This window comes from Mustela nigripes, chromosome 7, assembly GCF_022355385.1.
Source record: "Mustela nigripes isolate SB6536 chromosome 7, MUSNIG.SB6536, whole genome shotgun sequence".
In the NCBI taxonomy this organism is placed as follows: domain Eukaryota; kingdom Metazoa; phylum Chordata; class Mammalia; order Carnivora; family Mustelidae; genus Mustela; species Mustela nigripes.
Window position 1 is genome coordinate 125112657 of NC_081563.1, and position 24812 is coordinate 125137468.

General features: G+C 40.3%; 1 protein-coding gene across 3 annotated transcripts in view; it reads left to right on the plus strand.

Moving 5' to 3' along the window:
• PKIG (cAMP-dependent protein kinase inhibitor gamma) overlaps positions 1–24812 on the plus strand; it is a 100511-nt gene that overhangs the window by 12481 nt on the left and 63218 nt on the right. Inside the window, exon 1 of one of the 3 annotated variants that reach the window (XM_059407074.1) lies at positions 21422–21444. The exons of the other annotated variants lie outside the window; for them this stretch is intronic. The gene's annotated coding sequence lies outside the window, so the exon portion shown is untranslated. Of the gene's footprint in view, positions 1–21421; positions 21445–24812 lie in introns of those variants that run through there. 3 annotated transcript variants of the gene reach the window in all.

A 24812-nucleotide genomic window follows, 5' to 3' on the forward strand; every position in this document is an offset into this window, starting at 1 on the left:
TTAATAATAGTACCCGCTGAACGGAATTGTTATAAAGATTGAATATGTAGTTAAAGCACTGAGCACAGTAAGTAGTAAAAGCACTTAGCACAGCCTTCCTGTGAGAACCACTCGGTAAATATTAGCTGTCATTATTTTCCTTTTAAAATAATGAACCCATTTTACTTTGTCTGTTTTTAATCTCTCCTTATTCCCGAAATGATTAAAGCTGTATTACAAGGATTCTTTTGTTTTTGTTGAGATAGAATTGATGTATATCATTGTACTCCTTCTAGGAAAGCAACATAATGATTTGATTAATATGTGAAATGATTTCCACAGTAAATTTAGTGAGCATCCATCAACACACATAGTTACAGATTTTTGTTTTGTTTTTCTTGTGACGAGAATTTTTAAGATTTAGTCTCTTAGCAACTTTCAGGTATGAGATCATGTGGTATTTGTTTTTCTCTGGCTTGTTTCACTTACCATTATGCCCTCAAGGTCCATCTTTGTTGTTGCAAATAACAGCATTTTCTTCTTTTTTGAGGCTGAATAATACTACATTGTGTATATGCACCACATTTTCTTTATTCCTTTCTTTTTTTTTTTTTTTAAGATTTTATTTATTTATTTGAGAGAGTGAGGGAATGAGTGAGCAGGAGAGCACAAACATGGGGACGAGCAGAGGGAGAGGGAAAAGCAGATTCCCAGGACTTCAAGATCACGACCTGAGCAGAAGGCAGACGCTTAACCGGCTAAGCCAACCAGGCGCCCCTTTATCTAGTCTTCTGTCAGTGGACACTTGGGTTGTTTCCATGTCTTGGATATTGTAAATAATGCTGCAGTGAAAATGGAAGGTGCAGATATCTTTTCAAAATAGAGATTTCATTTCCTTCAGATCAGCACTCAAAAGTGGAATTCCTGGATCATATGGTAGTTCTATTTTTAATTTTTTGAGAAACTTCCATAGTGTTTCCATAGTGGCTGTACCAATTTACATTCCCACCAACAGTGTAAAGGGTTTCCTTTTCTCCTTATTTTTGCCAGGACTTAATATCTGTTGTCTTCTTGAGAAAAGCCGTCCTATTAGGTATGAGGTGATACCTCATTGTGGTTTTGATTTGCATTTCCGTGGTGATTAGTGATGCTCAGTACATTTTCAGGTAGCTTTTGGCCATTTGTAAATGTCTTCTTTGGAAAAAAGTCCATTCAGATCCTCTGCCTACTTTTTAATTGGATTGTTTGCATTTTTTTCTTATTCAGTTGTGTGAGTTATTTGTGTATTTTGGATATTAACCCTTTATCAGATATATGATTTGCAAATACTTTCTCCTATTCTGTAGGTTGCCTTTTAGTTTTGTTGATGGTTTCCTTTGCTGTGTTAGAAGCTTTTTGTTGGATATAGTCCCCCATGTTTATTTTTGCTTTTGTCCCCTTTGTTTTTGGTGTCACATCTAAAAAAATCATTGCCAAAGACCAAGGCTAAGGAGCTCACCTATGTTCTAGGAGTCTCCTGGTTTTAGGTCTTATGTTCAAATCTTTATTCCATTTTGAGTTGATCCTTGTGTATTGTTTAAGTGGCCCAGTTTTATTCTTTTGTCTGTGGCTGCCCAGTTTTCCCAACACCATTTATTAAAGAAACCATCCTTTTCCTCATTGTATATTCTTAGCCCCTTGTCACAAATTAATTGATATATGTATGGGTTTATTTCTGGGCTCTCTATTCTCTTCTGTCGATCTGTGTGTCTGTTATTTCCGAAATATGTCTCAAAATGTAAAATGGAGAAGCCTCTTGCTACCGCCTACTTGGTTTCATTTTTTCAGCTGCTGCCTTTGCTTCTATATGGACTGCTGACACGCCCTTCTAACTGCGAAAGCGATGAGCACTCCTTTGGCTGGGGACAACTAATGGCTACAAGATATTAGAGAGGAACTGGCACCTTGTTGGGATGACTCTGAAAGTGGTAGAATTTGGGGAGGTAGGCAGGTGGTCAGCAACTTCTGTACAAAAAATGGAGCAAAAATATATTGCACCTAAAGCCATTTTTTGTTTTTAATTTTTATTTTTATCAAAGTAATACTAAAGACTTCTTCTGTGCTCTAAAGTTCTCTGTTTGGGGATTTCAGCTGCTTGGAAGATGAAATATTTTGTTTTGTTTTGTTTTTTAATTTTATTTATTTGTGTATGAGAGAGAGAGAGAGAGTGAGCAAGAAAGAGCACAAGCCAGCGGGAGAGGGAGAAACAGACTCCCCACGGAGCAGGGAGCCCAATGCGGGCTGGAATCCAGGGCCCCTGGCATCATGACCTGAGCTGAAGGCAGATGCTTAACCGACTGAGCCACCCAGGCACTCCAGCTGCTTGGAAAATGAGAGTATCATACACGTGTCATTTAAAAATATAACTCCTGGGACGCCTGGGTGGCTTAGTTGGTTAAGGGGCTGCCTTCGGCTCAGGTCATGATCCCAGCATCCTGGGATTGAGTCCCACGTTGGGCTCCTTGCTCAGCAGGGAGCCTGCTTCTCCCTCTGCCTCTGCCTGCCTCTCTGTCTGCTTGTGCTCACTCTCTCTAACAAATAAATAATTTAAAAAAAAATAAAAATATAAATATAACTCCTAAGTTTTCATAAACAATATGATAACATTAGTTGTACATGATAGAAGGGGGTATAGCTCAGGGGTAGAGCATTTGACAGCAGTTGTACATGAGGCCAATTTGGGTAGGTTTTTAAAAAATTTATTTATTAGAGAGATAGACCCTGCTTACTCTCTTTCATGAAATCTTTAAGAGAGAGAGGGAGAGAAAGAGAGAGCACACATGGGGGAGCAAAGGGAGAGGGAGAGAGAATCTTAAGAGATTCTGTGCTGAGTGCTTAGCCCCATGTGGGGCTCAGTCTCACAGACCTGAGATCATGACCTGAGCTGAAACCAAGAGTTAGAGGCGTAACTGACTACACCACCCAGGTGCCCCTCAGGTGAGTGTGTTTTATTTTGTTTTGTTTGAGGGATTGTCTGTGGACAGTGTACTTTTTTAAATTTTTTTTAAGATTTTATTTATTTGACAGAGACAGAGAAATCACAAGTAGGCAGAGCAGCAGGCAGAGAGAGAGAGAGGGAAAGCAGGCTCCCTGCTGAGCAGAGAACCTGATTCGGGGCTCGATCCCAGGACCCTGAAATCATGACCTGAACCAAAGGCAGAGGCTTAACCCACTGAGCCACCCAAGCGCCCCGATAGTGTACTTTTTGAATATTTGTACCGAAGCTTAGCATTCTACTGCTTTCTGTTTGTATTTTACTGCCTAAGAAAAGATATACTACATGTATTATCTTAAGTCTGTTTATCTGTATAAACCTGTACACCTATTTCCTTGCTTAAAACTTGAAGCATTAGATCTTTTCAATTTGGGTTATTTCCTATGGATAATCTATTAAAGTTAAAGACACCATGATTGAAAGTCACTGAAACTTAATTAAAATAATATTTCCAGGGAGAAGCCAATAAAATGGTGTAGGTTTCTTGTGGCTTAAGAGTCACTGTTCTCTCCTAGTCAACATTTGGGAAATGCTAGTGCTTATAGGAATGCAGAGTTATATAGTGGGAAGAACAACAAGTTGGGTTTCAGGCAGATCAGGCAAAATCTTTGAGTCTTGGTTCCCTTATCAGTGAAATGTCTTATGAGATCCTTTGAGAATTAACCATTACATAAAACCTGGCCACTAGAAGGGGCTTAATAAGTATGAGTTATCTTCAATTCTGCCATTCCCATGTCTACAAACCTACTTAATAATATGCTTCTGCGAATCACCAAAAGGAAACTTGAAACAGAGAAAAGTTGGTGGTCTCATCCTACTTTCAACATCAGTTAAACATATGGAATTATATTGCTTTTTTGTGTGTGCAGGGTTTCACATTCAGTGGTTCTTAATGATCTCTGCATGTTACATGTGGTCCATACAGCCATATTTTCCAAACCAAAAAATTGGTTTGATGAGTATAGTATACTGACAGGATCAAGAGAACAGCATCCTTTTTTTTTTTTTTTAAGATTTCGTAAAGTAATCTTTACACCCAACATGGGCCTTGAACTCACAACCCCAAGATCAAGAGTCGTGTACTCTACCAACTGACCCAGCCAGGCGCCCCTAGAGAACAGCATATTTTAAAATAGTACAGTCTTGGGGAAATCCTAGATGTGCTTTTATGTATCCTGAGGGCAGCAGTACAAAGTCATGATGAGGAGGCCTTGGAATCCTTTGGACGTGACTTCAAATCCTGGCCTAGGCACTATCTACTTTCCTACAAGTTACTTAGCCTTTCTGAGCTTCAGCATTTCCTCATTTGTAAATGGATAGAACAAGAGTTCCTTGTTTCATGAGGACTGAATGAGATAAACTGCCCAGCACAAAGCCTGCCAAGTAGTAAGTAGTTGACAAATAAATGTTAACTGTTGTCCTTATTATGAGGCCTTTGAAACAGGTGCATTTATTTAGTACCTTTTTTGCAAAAGCCTGTAGAAGAACAAAAACTTATCATATAATAACTTCTTTAGTAGGCCTGCTATGGAAAAGGTGCAGAAATATTTTGAAGACCCAGTGGCTAACTTGGCAGGCCCTTGGGGAAGGCCTGACCTTCTCACAGTATTTGAATAACTCTAAGTACCTTTTCTATTGCCTCTAAGATGATCTCTTCAGAGTATGGATATTTTTTGGCTCACATAAATTGTATTTGTTCCAGAGAAGGACAGACTTCAGCACGAACTTAACCCACTGCCAGGGTTCTTTCCCTGAGATTGTCTTGGCTGTGCCCTCCTCAGGTCATTGGCTCCATCCTCAGACCAGCAGCAAAATAGCTGTGGCAGTTCTGGGCCCCATGGGTTCATTGGTGGGTTCATACATGAACCCACCAAAGGAATTGAAAGATTCTTTCTTCCTCTGTTCTCCTAAGTGAGACTTTTTCTCAGAAGTTCCCAGAATACTAATCCTAGAATCTCACCGGCCTGCATTGGCTCATGGGCCCATTCTTGAACCAAGTCCTGTCACCGAGGCAATGCAATGCCTTTGGGCTTAGGCTTGGTTCTTAAACAAGTTATTTACAAGGGGCATGGAATTATCTTTAGGCCAGTCAGGAACAGAACTGTGTTGCTATTAGGAGTAGGCAGTCTGTTGCTGGCATGGTGGTTCCACAGTGTCATCAGGCCGTCTATACCTCTCTTTCTTTCTGCTTCACCATCTGTATCACGTGGTGGTCACTCTCATGGTCACCTTGTGGTCACCAGTGGGTTTCTGGCTCTAACCAAACAGTCCTTCCTCAAAGCAGGAAGAAGTAGGAAAGGAGAAGCCAAAAGGGCGTGCGTTAAAGTACTCTGAAGTCCCAACCAGCACATTCAGTTTGCATCTTAATCGTCCTTTCTTACAGGCGAGGGGTGCGGGTGAATGTAGTTTCTCAGCTGGACACAGCCACCTAGGGATTTTGTTGCTGTGGAAGAAAGGGAAATGGCTGTTGGCCTTGCAACATGCAGTGCCTATCAAAGAAGGCAGCCAGCAATCTCCACTATACCTTTCATTTGGAGGAAATCACAGTTGTTGTTGTTTTTAAGATTTTATTTATTTATTTGAGAGTGAGAGCGAGAGCAAGAGAGAGAGTGCGCATGCGTGCTCAGGAGCAGGGGGAGGGGCAAAAGGAGAGGGAGAAGCAGACTCCTCACTGAACAGGGAGCCTGATGCATGCGGGCCTGGATCCTGAGATCATGACCTGAGCCCAAGGCAGATGCTTCACCCACCAATACACCAGGCATCCTGGAAACCACAATTTTGTATAAGTTTACTGTCTATTTATGACTTTTTAATCAAATAATGAGATCATATTCTACACGTGTTATAATTCATGTTTTCCATTTAACAGCATCTTGAGTATCTTTTCATGTCAGTTAATAAACAATAGAAGCTTCTTCATCTCCACTTAACAGATGCTAGATTAACAGATCCTCTTCACTTTTTCACTATAAAATATAGTGTTTAATTCCCATGGTCCTTTGAATGTTCTTGGCCAGTAAACTATGCTGTCCGATACAATAGCCACTAGGTAAATGTGGCTGTTTAAATTTTAGTTAATTTAAATTACATTAAAAATTCAGTTTCTCTCTCTCAAGAGTAACGTGTGACTAGAGATTACTGTGTTGAACGAACAGCCCAGGTCCAGAACATTTCCATCATTGCAGAAACTTCCATTGGACAGCCCCGCTCCACAGCACCAACACACTGCAGCTCTTGCCTGTGTGGGTTTAGGGAGTTTGAGTGTAGGGATTCAAGTCACCAAGTTGGAACCAGACTGCCTGTGTTTGAATTCCCACTCTGCTGTTTACTAGTTGTGTGACTTCAAGTAACTTCCTTAATTCAGTGTGCCTCAGTCTCCTTATTTGTGAAGCGATGGTCACAGTGGTACCTAGACTATGAGGGATAAATAAAGATTCAGTGTATGCACAGTGCTTAGAACAGTGCCTGGCATGTAATAAACAACTGTTAAGTATTTGTTGCAATAATGTGATGATGGTGGTAATGGTGGTAGTGGTGATGGTGGTGATGGTGATGGTGGTGATGGTGGTGGTGGCGGTGGCGGTGGTGGTGATGGCAGTGGCGGTGGTGGTGGCGGCGATGGTGGTGGTGGTGGTGGCGTTGGTGGTGGTGGTGGCGGTGGTGGTGGTAGTGGTGATGGCGGTGGTGGTGGTGATGGTGGTGGTTGTGGTTGTGGTGGTGATGGTGGTGATGACCAGTAAGAGTCAGCTGGCTTTGATCCCAGATCTGTTTGTGCTGGTTTTATTTTATCTTGTAATTGCGGAATAACTAAGTGTTATGTTGGCTAATGAGATTTGAGAACATAAAAGGAAAAAAAGACACTGTTCTTGTGAAAAATAAGTTTAATATGTCTGAAAGACCTGATAAAGGTAAAGAATGAAAAGAAAGTTCTGGTGTAATTAGAGAGAGGTACAAGAGACCTCTGAAGAGGTTGAGGAAAACAGTTCATCAAAAGGTAGGATTTGGCCTTCACACTACTTCCCCGTGGGTGTGGTTCATGCAGGAACTTTAATTCCTAGAACTAGAACTTATTTTCAAAGAAAAAGCCTTCAAAAAGAAAAGAAAAAGCCTTGGCCCCTTATCAAGTATTAGGCGAAGGAATATACATTTTTTAATGATTCCTCTCTTTAAGTGGCTCGGTTTCTGTTTTTGTTTTTTTAATGAATTTTACCATGATTAATCCTGATCCCATCAGGGAAGAGTGTCTGTTTTCTTTTTTAAATTGTTTTGTAGGGATTAGTGTGCACTAGTTGAAACGAGACCAAACCCTGTTATTGGGCATTTATATTGTTGGTCACTTTTTAGTGTTATAGTTGGTGCTCTGGTGAGCTTCTTTACAGATAAGTCTTCTCTAGTATGTTTTGATCCCAGCAGTTCATGGGAATCCTGCCCCTTTCATTGAGAGGCCTGGATTTTAGTCTGGAAATGATGAGAATACCATAGAAGAGGGCATGGTGGACATTCCAGCCCTAATGTTGCTTTTGGATTTAGCTCCATTTCTTCTTGTGGGCCACTCACTGATTGTAGGTAATGTTTAATGTTCAGTACACCAAAAAGTTTGGACTGTCCCAGAAAGTTCAGCATAATGGAATATGTCCTGATGTGGCTTTGTTTGAACTTTGTTTGAACTTTGCTTTTTATAGCATTTCTCATAAATAACCCTCCTCTTTAATTATTTTTGCATTTGTGTTGTATTTTCTACTAACCTCTTAACTTGTTAAGGACAGGAGTCCTTCATTGGGCCTTTCTATATCCTAACATAGTGGGCCCCCACTTTGTGTTCATGAAAAGAATGGATGCATCAATGTCCCTTTCTTCTATTATGACAGAGCCATCTTCCATAACGCTGCCTTCAAATTCCTTGTTAGTGGATGCTAGTCTTCTAGGCTCTTTAATAGGTCAGATTCCATGTTAGAGCAAATCGTGTTAAATGTTTGTAAGGATGTTTTAAAACATAAACAAGGGTAGAATAGTATAAAAAGAAAACCCCATTACCCGTCATCTAGTTTCAGTACTTATCAACATTTTAGAATCCGTTGTTTTTTTTTTTTTTTTTAAGATTTTATTTATTTGACAGAGAGAGAGCACAAGTAGGCAGAGAGGCAAGCAGAGAGAGAGGAAGGGAAGCAGGCGCTGAGCAGAGAGCCCGATGCAGGGCTTGATCCCAGGACCCTGGGATCATGACCTGAGCTGAAGGCGGAGGCTTTAACCCACTGAGCTACCCAGGCGCCCCTTAGAATCAGTTTTGATTTGATAGAGAGAACATGAGGATTCTGGAGTGCTCGTTTGATTTATGGGGAAAGAAGAGGGGCAAGTATGGTGGCAGGGTGGGAAAAAAAAGGTGGTGATGGGCCCAGGACAAACCTTCCTACCTCCCTCCTAGAATTGGTGCGAGGGTTATGTGAGTGAGCTCACATGTGAACAGGGCAAAGAATGGGGCCCAGCGCAAGGTGAGTACAACTTGGAACTGCCACTGCCACACCATTACTATTGCCACTGTGTAGCTTGAGGGAGCGGAGGTTGGTGGCCAAAATACACACTAACTTGGTGACCTTGGACATCAGCCTTTCTGAGCTGCAGTTTCTTCGTCTGAAAAATGAGAATGATAGTAACATGTTATATACCACATAAGGCAGTGCAGTAAGGCATGTTAAAGGTCTTCTAGATTAATTAATGTTAATCACAATTTTCCAGAGTGATGCCTGGAGGGACCAGACTTCTGGAATTATGGATTCTTGTTCTGAGACTTCATGATATTAACAGGCCCCAGAGTCATTTGTCAGCCTAGCAAATAAATATTATAGCACAATAAGCTCTGTTTCCATTTGCAAAATATTTGTTTCTAAAGCATGAAAACAATTTTGCTTTATATAGCTTGTCCAAATATGCCCTGGAAATAAAATACTTATCAACTAAGTTGATAAAAGGATAAAAATAGTTTTCCTAAGGAACAGTTTGCTGGGAATTAGTGTTGCAAAAATGTTGTGGCAGAATCTGTTTCATCATCTTTGAAATATAAACAGTATTTTCATTTGTCTTTATTTTTCTTATAACACTTTGCTCAACTCCTAATTAAAAATAGCTTTCCCAAATTCCTCCAGGATTCCTCTTAAAAAAAAAATCAGTTTTCTTTTTCTTTTAAATGAAGTCTAAGTTTGAAACACTTGGCTTTCTCCTTAGCACTGCAAAGAATTCTAATTATGCAGAACATTCATCCAAATCACATACATATCTGTCTGAGATAAGAATTAGTAGATGCTGTGGGAAGAGAAATAGAATATCCCTGGTGGCTATAATACATTTCTGCAGTGTTTGGATGGGACAATCAGCTGACAAGTCTCCTGAGCATGAGAGTTCTATAAATTCCATTCTGAGGGTCAGTGTCCTATACTTAACATTCTCAGGAAGATTTTCTCTTTTCAAACTACTACTTGCCATAGGTTTGACTTTTTAAAAGTTTGATTTTTGTTGTTATAGTTCATAAAATTTGGCCTTGTTACCATTTGTGATTTATAGCATCTTGGACTTTTATAAACCAATTCCTTCAAACAAACTAAGCCCCCCATTGTGTACCCACAAATAACATAAATACAAAATGCAGTTTTGTCTCAAAAAGAGCAATATCCTAATGCCACTATTTGGCCCCAGTGACATATGACCTCTCTTAGCTTTATTTCCCATAGACCGTTCTGTTTACATGTTTTATTACACAGTTTCTTTTCTGAAAAGATGCTTTTTCCTGGGCTTCCAGTATATTTTGTTGATATTTCTTTTGAAAGGATCTAACTTAAATCATCTCTAGTAGTCATTCAGCTAATGTTGTATAAGAAGGTGGGCTTTTTTCTGATTTTTTTTATTTAATTATTTTTAAAATATTTTATTTATTTATTTGAGAGTAAGAGAATGCACAGCCAGTAAGGGGCAGAGAGGGGCAGAGGGAAAGGGAGAAGCAGGCTCCCCACTGAGCAGGGAGCCCAACATCCAGGACCCTGGGATGATGACCGGATCCAAAGGCAGATGTTTAACCACCAGGCACTCCAGTGCTTCTTCTAATTTAACCTCCCAGATTGGTTCTAGAGATGTTGACAGGAAAGATGTTGGATTTTTAGAATCATGGGAATGCTTCTTCTCTGTGATACATGTTTACATCTCCTTGAGTGAAAAGGAAGTTAGAAAGGGGCTGAATGTACTCCGTGATCTAACTTGTTGATCATTGAAAAGTGAAATTTGGAACTAGTTTTAACTTCTGAAGGAATCAGAAGATTTTTATCCCGTTTATGAGGTGTACTTTTATTTTTTTATGTACTAGAACTTTAGGATGAATTTTTTTCTTTCAACATATATTGAACACCTGCTATGTGCTTGGTGTTATCTTGGGTATAAATGAAGTAGAGTTCATTCACTTCTCAGAGAAGCACTGGGTAGGTAGACAGGATTTAAACACCCAGTTGCTTAAGCTGAAAACCCTCTTCCTTGATTCCTCTTACTGTCCTGTCCACACCCATTCCATTTGTCTACCTTCCCCTAATCCCCTAATAGCAGAATACACCCTGTTCCTTCTGTAACCTGTGAGCTGTCAAGCAGCATTGGCTGTCTCCTTGCAGGTCTCCCTGATACGCTTTTTAAAAAAAATTTAAATTCAAATAGTTAACATATAGTGTATTATTAGTTTCGGTGGAGTTCACTGATTCATCAGTCTTATATAATACCCAGTGCTCATTGCATTTAATGTCCATTACCCAGTTACCCCATTCTCCTGCCTCCATGCCCTCCAGCAACCCTCAGTTTGTTTCCCGTGATTAAGAGTCTTTTATGGTCTCCTTCTCTGATTTCATCTTGTTTTATTTTGACCTCTCTTTCCCTATGCTCCTTTGTTTTGTTTCTTAAATTCCACATATGAGTGAGATCATATGATACTGGTCTTTCTCTGATTGACTTATTTTGCTTGGCATAATGCCTTCCAGTTCCATCCTTGTCATTGCCAATGGCAAGATTTAATTTTTTGATGGTGGAGTAGTATTCTGTTGTATATATATACCACATCTTCTTTATTCATCTGTCAATGGACATCTGAGCTCTTTCCGTAGTTTGGCTATTGTGGGCATTGCTGCTCTAAACATTGGGATGCAGGTGTCCCTTTGGATCACTACATTTGTATCTTTGGGGCAAATATCCAGTAGTGCAATTCCTGGGTCATAGGGTAGCTCTAATTTCAATTTCTTGAGGAACCTCCATACTTCTTTCCAGAGTGGCTGCACCAGCTTGTATTCCCACCAACAGTGTAAGAGGGTTCCCCTTTCTCTGCATCATCGCCAAGACCTTTTTCCGATGTGTTTATTTTAACCATTCTGACTGGTGGAGGCGGGATCTCATTGTGGTTTTGATTTGTATTTCCTGATGCCTGTGGGGTCGAGTATTTTTTCATGTGTTTGTTGGCCATTTGCATGTCTTCCATGGAAAAATGTCTGTTCAGGTCTTTTGCCCATTTGTTGATAGGATTATTGTTCTTTGGGTGTTGATTTTGGTAAGTTCTTTATAGGTTTTGAATACTAGCCCTTTTTCTGATAAGACATTCATGGATGTCTTCTCCCATTCTATCATAGTCTTTTGGTCTTTTGGTTTTGTCAACTGTTTCTTTGCTGTGTGAAAGCTTTTTATCTTGATGAAGTCCCAGTAGTTCCTTTTTGTCTTTGTTTCCCTTGCCTTTGGAGACGTTTCTAGCAAGAAGTTGTGGTGGGAGGTTGAAGAGGTTGTTGCCTGTGTTGTCCGATGGGTTCCTGTCTCACATTAGGTCTTTCATCCATTTTGAGTCTATTTTTGTATGTGGTGTAAGGAAATGGCCCAGTTTCTGCATGTGGCTGTCCAATTTTCCCAACACCATTTGTTGAAGAGACTTTTTTCCATTGGACATTCTTTACTGCTTGTCAAAGCAGTAAACCCGTTTCTGGGTTTTCTGTTCTGTTCCATTGATCTATGTGTCTGCTTTTGTACCAGTATCATACTGTCTTGATGATTACAGGTTTGTAAGAGAGCTTGAAGTCTGGAATTGTGATGCTGCCAATTTTGGTTTTCTTTTTCAACCTTCCTTTTGCTAGTTTCCTACAAATTTTAGGATTATTGGTTTAAGCTCTGTGAAAAATGCTGATGGTATTTTGATAGGGATTGCACTGAATGTGTAAATTGCTTTGGGTAGTATAAACATTTTAACATTTGGGTAGTATAAACATTATAAATATTTGTTCTTCTAATCCATGAGCATGGAACGTTTTCCCATTTCTTTGTGTCATCCTCAATTTCTTTCATGAGTGTTCAATAGTTTTCTGAGTACGGATTCTTTGCCTCTTTGGTTAGGTTTATTCATAGGTATCCTAGGGTTTGGGTATACTTGTATATGGGATTGACTCCTTAAATTCTTGTCTCCTTGTTAGTGTATGAACATTTCTATGCATTGATTTTATATTCTACCACTTTGCTGAATTCCTGTATGAGTTCTAGCAATTTGGGGGTGGAGTCTTTTGGGTTTTCCACATAGAGTATCTTGTCATCTGCAAAAAGTGAGAGTTTGACTTCTTTGCTGATTCAGATGCCTTTCGTTTCTTTTTGTTGTCTGATTGCTGAGGCTGGGACTTCCCTGATCCCCCCCCCCTTTTTTTAAACCTACTATAAGATTGATGGTTTACCCCTAAAACTAATACAATATTGTGTATCAATTATATCTCAATAAAACTACACAGGGGAGTGAGTATAGAGAGAAGTAAGGGTTGACGTTAAATGCCCATGATTCGAGGCCTTAGGTAGAACTCTAGAGCTGTGCTGTCTCGTATGGTAGCCATTAGCCACATGTGGCTCTTGAGCACCTGAGATGTGGCTAGTTGAACTGAGATTTGTTGCATACGGTGGAGTTCAAAGACTTGCAAAGATAAAGAATATATTACTAATAATTTTATAACAATTACATGTCAATACAACAATGTTTTGGAAATACTGGGTTAACTCTAAAACATTAAAATTTTAAATGATTTTATACATAGATTAAATATTATGTATATAAATCTCCACATGGCATCTGGGGTGATATTTTTTTAAACTTTTTGAGCTAATTTCAGATTCATATGCAGTTGTAAGAAACATTACTGAGATCCCATGTACCCTTTGCCTAGTTTCCCTTAGTACTAGATCTGAGCTCCCATTTCCCCTCCTCAAGGCGTCCTTGCGCAGATACAGGCTGCTCTCCCCACTGTCATTCACCTGTCCTATTACTCTGCTTAATTTTTCCACAAAATTTGCTAATGTCTTAAATTATCTTATTTATTTGCTTAGTTGCCTTCTGTCCAGTGGAAGGTAAGCTAAAGAGAATGGGAACCTTACCTGTTCTGTTCATTGCTTTATTTCTAGTGTCTAGTAAAGGACATGCATACGGTAGGCGCTTGATAAATATTTCCGAAGTGACTGAACTTTATGGAGGCAGAAACTGAGTTTCAAAGTGATGGAGTAACTTAACTGTGGTCACACAACTGGTACAGAGCGGAACCATGACTTGAAGCTACAGGCCCGAAGTCCCTAAAGTAGAGTTGAGTTTGTCCTGTTCAAAGAACACGTAGGACCATGATGTTGGAGGATAGGCAAGGAGAGGGAGAGTAATACAGTTTCAGACTAGAGAAATAGCCCAGGCCCAGGTCAGCTCAGGCTTTGCAGACCACGATGAGGAGAGTGGATCTCGTTCTGAGTACAGTGCTGGAAGCTTCTAACAAGGCAGTGCTATGAACACTGTGGTCCACCTTAGCTCATGGGAGATCTGGGACCAAAACCCTGGTCTAGAGTGAAGCTTTCCTGTTCCTTGCTTTGCCCCCATGTGTACACATTTCTCTTGGAGACCACTTCAGGAAAAGGACTCTGGTCCTGTCACCTTCAGAATATCACCCATTAATCACATTGGTCCTCCCAATAAAGGGGTTCAGGCAGAATGATGGCTTTGCTGGGAGGGAAGGGAGGCTGCCTCTCCCTTTTGGTTATGTTCAGGAGGAGGCTCCACGTGACAGCCAGGGTACCCTGGCCTCTGGAGGTGTAGCTCACGCAGCTTGGAATTCTTTTAGACCACCCTCGGCTTTATGTTAACACAGAAGATACTGTCAGCTCAAGGCTTTGGATCCAGCTTTTACCTGACACAGCATTAAAAACAAGGGCAGGGGCATCTGGGTGGGATAGTGGGTTAAGCCTCTGCCTTCAGTTCAGGTCATGATCTCGGGGTCCTGGGATCAAATCCCGCATAGGGCTCTCTGCTCAGCGGGGAGCCTGCTTCCTCCTCCTCTCTCTCTCTGCCTGCCTCTCTGCCTGCTTGTGATCTCTCTCTGTCAAATAAATAAATAAATTCTTTTAAAAAACCAATAAAAACAAGGGCAGTTCTTCAGAGAGCAAATGCAGCAGCCAAGATGGAAGAAAGATTTCCTCCTGTCTCTGCTGTGAGGAACCGTGAGAAGCCCAGGAAAACAGTTAGCAAAGAAAGGTGTAGCCCTTGTTCAGAGAGCTCAAAATTGTTTAGAGAGACGCCTGCAAATTGAAAAGTAGTTGACACTTCAAAGTGGTCTTCTACCTGGGAGAAGGACTCCAGAGGAGGTCAGCCAAGTGTGGCTGAGTCTGGTAAGGCTCACAGAGGAGCTGGTGCTTGGCCAACGTCCTGAAGGATGCGTAAGAATTAGGAGGGAGAAAGGAGGGATGGTGTTTAGGTGGGATAAGAGAGAGCAAGGTCAGGAGGCATCGGAGAAAAGGAGGAGCGGAGGCTAAGGAGGCTCCGTCTGGCGGGAGCAGGTTCGAGAAGGGAAAAAGAGGGAAAGGATCTCATTGGAAGGAGAAGGTGTGACTGTCTCTTGGTCAAGAATGTCCAGCCCCTTTCTTCTGCTTGTGCAAATAACTCAGGATGGAGAGATGGGCAGGTGCATGGGTGGGTGACTGTTTACTGAGGTATGATGAGAATAGCTGTCACTTCAACAGCATCTGCTCTGTGCCAGGCTCTGTTCTAAGCAGCTTCCATAGAGTAGCCTGTTTTATCCTTAAAACAGCTCTGGGATGCAGTTACAATTACGATCCACATGCTACAGATGGGGAAACGGAGGCATGAGGAGGGAGAGTGGCCTGCCTAAGGTTACAGAGCTCCAGAGTCTGTGCTCTTAGCCTCTGTTATGACCTCCCACTTAATGGGTGCCTGGTGGATTTTTTTCCCTCAACTTTATATTATGACACATTTCAGACATACAGGAAAAAAAAATTTTTTTTAAGTATAGTGAGCATTTGCATCAAATACCTAGATGAAACAGTGCTAACATTTTGGTGCATACGCTCTATTATAAGTATCTATGTTTCAACTTTTTACCGGACTGTTCGAAAGTATGGTACAGGCATGACAATTCCCTCTTGAATATAAAATGGCATCATCTTCCTTTTGTATGGTATTTACTTCCTTCTATGTGTTCTCCAATACATTGCCTCTAAAACCACATGAAAGTACACTGTTACAAATGAAAAGGAGTAAGTTCTAGGTTCATCATTATAAATAAGTTTTCTGCTTACATGAATGTCTTGGTATTTGCAAGTCAGGCACGGTAGTGGCAATTTTGTTTCTGTAAGACTGCCTCACAGTGTGCTGGACATTTAGTGTCCGGGTCCCCACCTACTAAATACCCATTTGAGTGAGTAGGTAATCAAATACTGTGAAACCAAGAATGCCCTTTCCCCCTCCCCTCTTCCAGAAAGCCCTCTAGTGACTATGCCTGAGAATGTTGACCTAATTGGTCCTAATGATGGGGCTGTAGGTTAAATTAAAAGAAAATGTATGCTCCCAGAACCTGTACTGTAATGACTCAGTGTTGAAGTAATGAAAGTGGTAAAACTTACCTGTAATGTTCCTATTGTGATATTACCATATATGTTCTGCATTTGTATGCATACATTCATTTAGTCTGTTATGTCCCCCACTGCCACCACGACCACTCTGTTCCAGAAAGGCTGTATGACAGTTCTTGATTTATTTAACCAGTAAGTGTGTCTCCTCATGTATTGACCTGAATTGACTAGGAAAAATCAGTAATTCTCTTTTTTTTTTTTTTTAAGATTTTATTTATTTATTTGACAGACAGAGATCACAAGGAGGCAGAGAGGCAGGCAGAGAGAGAGGAGGAAGCAGGCTCCCCGCTGAGCAGAGATCCCGATGCAATGCGGGGCTTGATCCCAGGACCCTGAAATCGTGACCTGAGCTGAAGGCAGAGGCTTTAACCCACTGAGCCACCCAGGAGCCCTAAAATATCTATAATTCTTGTGCTTTTCTGTATAAAAGGACTTGAAGCAGACTGAGGGCCCACTCGGTTTTCTTCTCCAGCTTTATTTTCCTGGTTTTGCTAGAGATGCCGAAGGATTTATTTCAACTGTGTTGCTCCCTGGACTCCACCATCTCTTTTCTTTTCACTATTGCCTGTCAAAGTCCCATTTGTCAAGTTTATCTCGAATGCCATCTTGTTCATGGACCTTCCTCAGAATCCCGTGTCAGGATATAATCTAAACCTCATACTACCTTCTTGCTCATACTCACCACAGACTGCCTGTGTTACATTTGTGTGTTTCCCTTACCTTCCACATATATTTCAGTAATAATTCCCCAGGCAGCTTGTATGTGGCAGGCCTTGTTCAAGGTTCTAGAAATAGAGATAAATCTCCCATAGATAATCCCATTTCCTTCTTTGCTTTCTTGATAATCGGAGAACCTCTGATTCCTTTGTATCCTTCATGATACCTGGTATACTGCTTTGCACATGGTGATGCATATGTATTTCTGAATTGAGTTTGGGATACAGGGAAACAAGCACTTCCAAGTCAGATCTGAGTTAAAATCATGGCACTGCCATTATGCAACCTGAGTAAATCACTTAACTCCTGTGAACTCCAGGTTTTGGTATCTATAAAATGCTGATAAGAAGGGCTATCTTACAGGGGCGCCTGGGTGGCTCAGTGGGTTAAGCCACTGCCCTCGGCTCGGGGTCATGATCTCAGGGTCCTGGGATCGAGTCCCACATCGGGCTTTCTGCTCAGCGGGGAGCCTGCTTCCTTCTCTCTCTCTCTCTCTGCCTGCCTCTCTGCCTGCTTGTGATCTCTCTCTGTCAGGTAAATAAATAAAATCTTTAAAAAAAAAAAAAAAGAAGGGCTATCTTACAGGATTGTTGCAAGTTTAAAGATGAATTTTGTAAGTGTCAGGCACAGGTTAGCACAAAATAGGTGCTCATTCAGTGGTAGCTCTTGTAAGGGAGGCTCAGTTATTCCTTTAGGTCAGTTGAGTGAGCAGTAGAAGTATTTAAGATCTTAATCATCTTAAAGGAAATGCTTAGTTAGTCTTGGGGCTTCTCCAAGAAGAAGCAGGCCCTGGAGAAGGTCTGACCAATCGCTGATTAACTGTTCCCTTTTTAGAGTCAGTGATCTGAGTCTCTGTTTTGGAACTACTTATATAATGTATACCACCTGTTATTTGTGTATTTTTAGCAGTGGGAGTCGGGTAATCCTAATCCTGTCTGTAAAAGAGCAAACTGTTTACCAGAAGCAGAGCTTTTTTCTTAACACTGACTCACACTGACTCATCCTTCTCATTTTCCTTCCCACCGCTCATAACAACCTTGCAAGGGAGAGAATTTTTAGGGAAATCAGTCGGCTTACTTTTTTTTTTTTTTAACTTTCCAAAGTTGAAAGCTTGATGGTGTCACGTCATTAATTCCATCTCAGGAAGGACTGTTGTCCTGGAGTAGCCACAATGACCAGTGCCATGTAGCTGAAGGTTTCACATAAAACCTTGTCTAGACAAACCAGTTCTCTTGGCTGGGAGATTAGACAAGTGCCTGAAATGTACATGTTAATTGACTAAACACATGTTGGCCCCTTAACTTGCATTCTGTTGAATAGAAAATGTCTTCTTCTGAGGTAGGAAACCTGAACAGAATTAAAGCCAGAGCTATGATACCTTCACAGTTGGCTTTGAGATGACAGACAATAGAATTCAGGCAGTACATTATAGCCAGCATAATGGGGAAAGGTTATAGATCAGGATGACTAATACCCTTGTGCCTTCCTTTTGATGAAGTCTTAGAATATGAGTGAGGTTTGGTGGGGTGAGGTCCAGAGCTGATGACCAAGAAAGAATTCTTGAGACAGGGTTAGGGATGGCGTTAAGTCTCTGAGGAATTTTGGCAGCAAGGTTTCCAGGACCTTGAGGAGCTAGCTATTGTTGGGAAAAAGGTTATTCATTAATGGTAATAAAACCTTTGGTGTTAGACTCTTTAGATATATATCAGTGGGCCATATGCTTGGGAATGATTGTCAACACGAATCTTGGAGAGTTTAGAGATAAAGGAAATTTACAAAGGAATTGTTGAAATAGACTTACAGGATCCTGGTTGGGGGTGGGGGTCGGTCAGACTATGATTGCCCTTTGCCCTTAGCAAAGTGTTAAGGTGGAGGCAGTTGAGTCCCTAGGGGAATGTCACCCTGCCTGTTTTAAGGGCTTGTCAGTGGGTAAGGAAATTTAGTAATTCTTCTTTTGCCTGTTTTCCACATCACTTTGATATTCAATAAGTGAATTTACTGATCATCTCTGATATGGTAGGCGCTAGTGCTGTAACAGTGAATAACAAAGACATGGAGCAGGGCGCCTGGGTGGCTCATTTGGTTAAGCGGCTGCCTTTCGGCTCAGATCATGATTCCAAGGTCCTGGGATCCAGTCCCACATCAGGCTGCCTGCTCAGCAGAGAGCCTGCTTCTCTCTCACCATCTACCTGCCACTCTGCTTGTGTTCTCTCTTTTATCTCTTCGTCAAATAAATAAAATCTTAAAAAAAAAAAGAAAAAAAAAAGGAAGAAAGACCCAGAGCCTGCTGCCATGGACCTTATCTAACGTATTTGCCACAAATGCTATGGTGGTCGAAGTGGAAGATGCTAAGGGAGCAGAGAGGTGCCTTGGCCTGTACCCCTGAACGTGTGCTTACGCATGAAGGTAGGGGAGGAGAAGGTACCCAGTAGGCGTTAACTAGAAGGAAGGGGGCAGGGTGGGGCAGGGAGAGCGACGAGATTCCAGGCAGAAGGAGCTCCATGTGTAAGGCCTTGAAGTGGGAGAAAGAGCTTGCTCATGGGGAACTGAAATAAGCTCCAGGGTGACCCAAGGACAGTTGAGTGAGGGAGAAGTTTGGCACAAGAAACATTTGGAGAAGCTGCAGGGTTTGATCATGCAGAGCACCATGGATCAGCTTACTTTTTGTACTTTTGTTAACAGTGTCCCTTTATGGGTAAGGACCTTTAGCTTAATACTGAGGCAGTGAGAGGAATGGGTTTCACGCGGGGCCCAGGCTTGATGCTAACTGCTGGCTTGGAACCGTCTGGGTGGCAAGGGCACTAGTAAGGGTCGGGCTGGAATAAGTGGTTGTCTGCGGGTCAGTGGGGAGACCCAGCTTGGGGAAGGACCAGGATCTCAGATTTCCTAAGATTCTTTTTTTTTTTTTTAAAATATAGATTTTATTTAATTACTTGTCAGAGAGAGGGGGAGAGAGCACAAGCAAGGGGAGCAGCGGGCAGAGGGAAAGGCAGGCTCCCCGCTGAGCAGGGAGCCTGATGTAGAGCTCAGTCCCAGGACCCTGGGATCATGACTCGAGCCAAAGGCAGACACTTAACCAGTGGCATTACCAAGTCACCCCTCCTAAGATGTTTTTAGCAGAGGTCAAATTCCTAAGTGCTTTGTAGGATTCATAATATCTACACAGAGCACAGAATACTGTTGTTTTTCAGGGTCTTCCTGGAAAGACTTGCAGGCCACCCGCAGTTTGGAGAAAACCTCCTGAAAGCGTGCCTAGCTAGCTACAGGGGCAGTGTTTCTCCCAACAACACTGATGAAACATAAGAAAATAATTACCTTACAGAAGTGTTTTTGTTACCTACATTACTTGTGACATTTTCCTTTTCTTTCTTTCTTTTTTTTTAAGATTTTATTTGAGACAGGGAGAGAGAACCACAAGCAGGGGAGAGGGGCAGAGGGAGAGGGAGAAGCAGACTCCCCGCTGAGCCAGGGAGCCCCTATGTGGGATCCCAGGACTCTGAGATCAAGACCTGAGCTGAAGGCAACATTTAAAATAATTGAGCCACCCAGGCATCCCAACAATTTCCTTTTCAAGAGTAGAGTATTAAAAATATTGTTACAGTTTTGGGTTTTAGGGGTTTACTGAAGCTTATTCATTTCAGTGTTCTGATTATTTCAATATCTGGATTTTTGGGGCACCTGGGTGGCTCAGTGTGTTAAGCCTCTGCCTTCGGCTCAGGTCATGATCTCAGGGTCATGGGATTGAGCCCCACATCGGGCTCTCTGCTCAGCGGGGAGCCTGCTTCCCCCTCTCTCTGCCTGCCTCTGCCTACTTGTGATCTTTCTGTCAAATAAATAAATAAAATCTTAAAAAAAAAAATCTGGATTTTTGACATAGTGCCAGAAATCATTTAATGTGTTACTGTGCGGTTTTTGTTGTTGTTACTCTTAAAGAAAGAAAGAAAAGATACTATGTATAAAACTAATTATCCTCAGTATTTCTGATCAGGAAATTTTTTTTTTCTATTAAAAACAAGCAAACATAAAAATGGTACTGGGAGATCCAGGTGTATTCTCTACCTCCTCTTTTTCCCTTTTAAAAAACTGTAAAGAACAGTGTGTAAAACCAGTTTACTGCCAAAACACCCTAAAATATATTTTCGAGAAGTTTGTTTCTCATCAGGTTTTATTTGTTTGTTTCTCCAAGCTTGACAAGCTCAATAGGTTTAATAGAAGTTTATAAATATTTTTGTTCATATCGGGCTTAACCTGAACTCCATACTGCGGTGTATCTTTCTGTGTCTAAATTCAGAGATACCATCTTGCTGGTTTGGGGAAGATTACAGAGCAGTTCAGGCCCATGGGGTTTAAGCTCACCCACAGTTCTTTAGTAATATTTGAGGACTTCCTCTGAGAAGCATCCTGGTCTAACTCAGAAAATACTTTTGGGGGAGCCTGGGTGGCTCAGTGGGTTGAGCCTCTGCCTTCGACTCAAGTCATGGTCTTAGGGTCCTGGGATCGAGCCCCGCATCGGGCTCTCTGCTCAGCGGGGAGCCTGCTTCCCTCCACCCCCTGCCTGCCTCTCTGCCTACTTGTGATCTCTTTCTGTCATATAAATAAATAAAATATTTTTAAAAAAAAAAAAGAAAGAAAATACTTTTGTTTAGTATTTTTGTTGTGTGTGTGTATGTATTTTGTTTATTGTTACTCGTATTTGTTATTGTTCCTCATGTTTAAACATTTATTGTATTTATTTTATTTTTTTCAGCTTTATTGAAGCATGATTGACAAATCAAATTGTATGTATTTAAAGAACACAACGTGTTGATTTAACATATGTGTACTTAGTGATTACCACAGTCAGGTAAATTAACACGTTCATCACCTCAAATAGTTACCTTGTGTGCGTGTGTGTGTTTGTGTGTGTGTGTGCTAAGAATGCTTAAGGTCTTAGCAAATTTCACACAGAATATTACTAACTCTAGTCATCGTGCTGTTCATCGGATCGCTAGAGCTTAATCACGTAACTGTCTCCCCACCTCCAGTCCCTGGTAACTACTACTGTTTGTTTCTATGAATTCAACTTTAATGTCCTCTGGATTCATCATGGTGTTCAAATGGCACATTTTCCTTCTTTCCCATGGCTGAATAATATTTCATTGTATGTATATACACCATATCTTCTTTACTGTTTATCGATTGACAAGACATTAGCTTGTTTCTGTATCTTGGCTGTTGTGAATAATGCTGCAGGGAATGTGGAAGTGCAGACATCTCTTTGAGATAGCGATTTCTTCTTCTTTGGATATATACCCAGAAGTGAGATTGTTGGATCACATGGTAGTTCTATTTTTAATTTTTTGAAGAATCTCTATACTGTTACTCAGTGTGGTTTTGATTTGTGTTTTTCTGATCATCAGTGGTGTCAAGTACCTTCTCCTGTACCTATTGGCCATTTTTTGTCTTCTACGGGAAATGTCTGTTCAGGTCCATTGTCTATTTTTAAATTGGATTATTATTACTGTTTTGCTATTGAGTTGAGTTCCTTATATATTTTGGATATTAGCCCTTTACCAGATATATGGTTTACAGATATTTTTTCCAATTACATAGGTTGCCTTTTCACTCTGTGAACAGTGTACTTGGCTATGCAGACGTTTTTTAGTTTGATATAGTGTCACTTGTTTTGCTTTTGCTTTTGGTATCATATCCAAAAGGACATTGCCAAGGCCACTTCAAGGAGCTTTTTCCCTATGTTTTCTTCTAGGAGTTTTATAGTTTCAGGTTTTATATTTAAGTCTTTAATCTGTTTTTTTTTTAAAGATTTTATTTATTTATATGATAGAAATCACAGGTAGGCAAAGAGGCAGGCAGAGAGAGAGAGAGGGAGAAGCAGGCTCCTCGCTGATCAGAGAGCCCGATGCGGGGCTCGATCCTAGGACCCCAGGATCATGACCTGAGCTGAAGGCAAAGGCTTTAACCCAGTGAGCCACCGAGGCGCCCCCTTTAATCTGTTTTGAGTTCATTTTCATGAGTGATATATGGTAGGTTCATTATTTTGCATATGTATATCCAGTTTTCCCAATACCATTTATTAAAATTATCTTTCCCTGTTGTATGTTCTTGGAGCTTTGTCAAAGATTAGTTGACTGTATATGCCTGAGTTTATATCTGGGCTCTCTGTTCCACTCCATTGGATTATGTGTCTGTTTTTATGCTAATTTATCATACCATTTTGACTACTGTAGCTCTCTATTCTAGCTTGAAATCAGGAAGTGTGTTGCTTCCAGGTTTGTTTTTCTTTCTCAAGATTACTTTGGCTATTTGGGATCTTTTCTGCTTTCATTTGAATTTTAGTATTTTTTTTTCTATTTCTGTGAAAATACTAATGAAATTTTGATAAGGATTGTCTTAGATCTGTAGATCACTTTAGGTAGTATGGCCCAAATTAAATAACATTCAATTAATAACATTAATTAAGTAAGTTAATAACATTAATTCTTCCAATCCATTAACACAAGCTATCTTTCCTTTTACTGGTATCTTTCTCAATTTCATCAATTTCGTACAGTTTTTGGTGTATAGATCATATATTTCTTTAGTTAAATTTATTCCTAAATATTTTATTATTTTTGATGCTATTATAAATGGGGTGGTTTTCTTAATTTCTCTTTCAGATAGTTCATTGTTAATATAAAAATAAAAAGCACTGATTTTTGTATATTGATTTTATATACTACAACTTTAATGAATTTGTTAGTTCTAAGTTTTTGGTGGCACCTTTAAAGTTTTTTTCTTTTTTAGATATAAAATCATGTCATCTGCAAAAAGAGTTTTATTTCCTTCTTTCCAAGTTAGATACATGTTCTTTCTGCTGCTTATCTAGTTGCTCTGGTTGGGCCTTCTAGTACTATGGTTGAAAAAGAGTGACTAGAGTGGAGTATCCTTGTCTTGTTCCTGATCTTAGAGGAAGTTTTCAGATTTTCACTGTTGAGTGTGATGTTAGTTCTGGGCATGCCTTTTATGGCCTCTCTTATGTTGAGGCACCATTTCTTCTATACTGAATTTGTTGAGTATTCCTTTTATCATAAAAGGAACTTCATCATATTTTTTCTGCATCTATTGAAATGATCATATAATTTTTATCCTTCATTTTTATTAATGTGGTGTATCACATTTTTGATTCAAATATGCTGAACCATTTTGGCATCCCACAGATGAATTCACCTTGATCACAGTATGATCTTTTACTGTGCTGCTGAATTCAGTTTGCTGATAGTTTGTTAAAGATCTCTGCATCTATATTCATCAGGCATGTTGGCCTGTAATTTTCTTTTTTTATAGTGTCTTTGAATGGCTTTGATATGCTAGCCTTGTGAATGAATTGGAAATCTTCCCTCCTCTTCAGTTTTTTTAAGAGTTTGAGAAGGATTTGTTATTAATTCTTCTTTAAAGTTGGTGATAGAATTCTCCAGTAAAGCCATCAGGTCCCAGACTTTTCTTTGTGAGGAGGTTTTTAGATTACTGATTTAATAATCTCCTTACTGATTATTGGTCTCTTCAGATTTTCTGTGTCTTCATGATTCAGTGGTGGTAAGTTGTGTGTGTTTCTAGGAATTTTCCAATTTCAGTTTGTTATCCAAACTGTTGGTGTTCATAGTAGTCTCTTAGGATCCTTGTATTTCTCTGATATCAGTTGTACTGTCTCCTCTTTCATTTCTAATTTTATTTGAGTCCTCTCTCTTTTCTTGGTTTCTGAATGAAGGTTTGTCAGCTTTGTTTATCTTTTCAAAAAAGCGGCTCTCAGTTTTGTTGATCTTTTCTGTTGTTTTCCTGGTCTATCTTTTCATTTATTTTTTCTCTGATCTTTGTTATTCCCTTCCTTCTGTTAACCTTGGGGTCACTTCGTTCCTTTTTTCTAGTTCCTTGAGATATAGAAATAGATTGTTTAATGGAGATTTTTCTTTTTTTCTTCATGCACACATTTATTACTTTGACTGTGCTCCCACCCTTTCCTAGCCTGTAAGTTTTCTGTGGAGAAATCTGCTGATAGCCTTCTGGAGATTTCCCTTGTATGTGAGGAATTTTTTCCTCTTGATGCTTTTAAAATTCTCCCTTTGCCTTTGATTTTCAACAGTTTTAGAATGTATCTTGGGGAACATCTTTT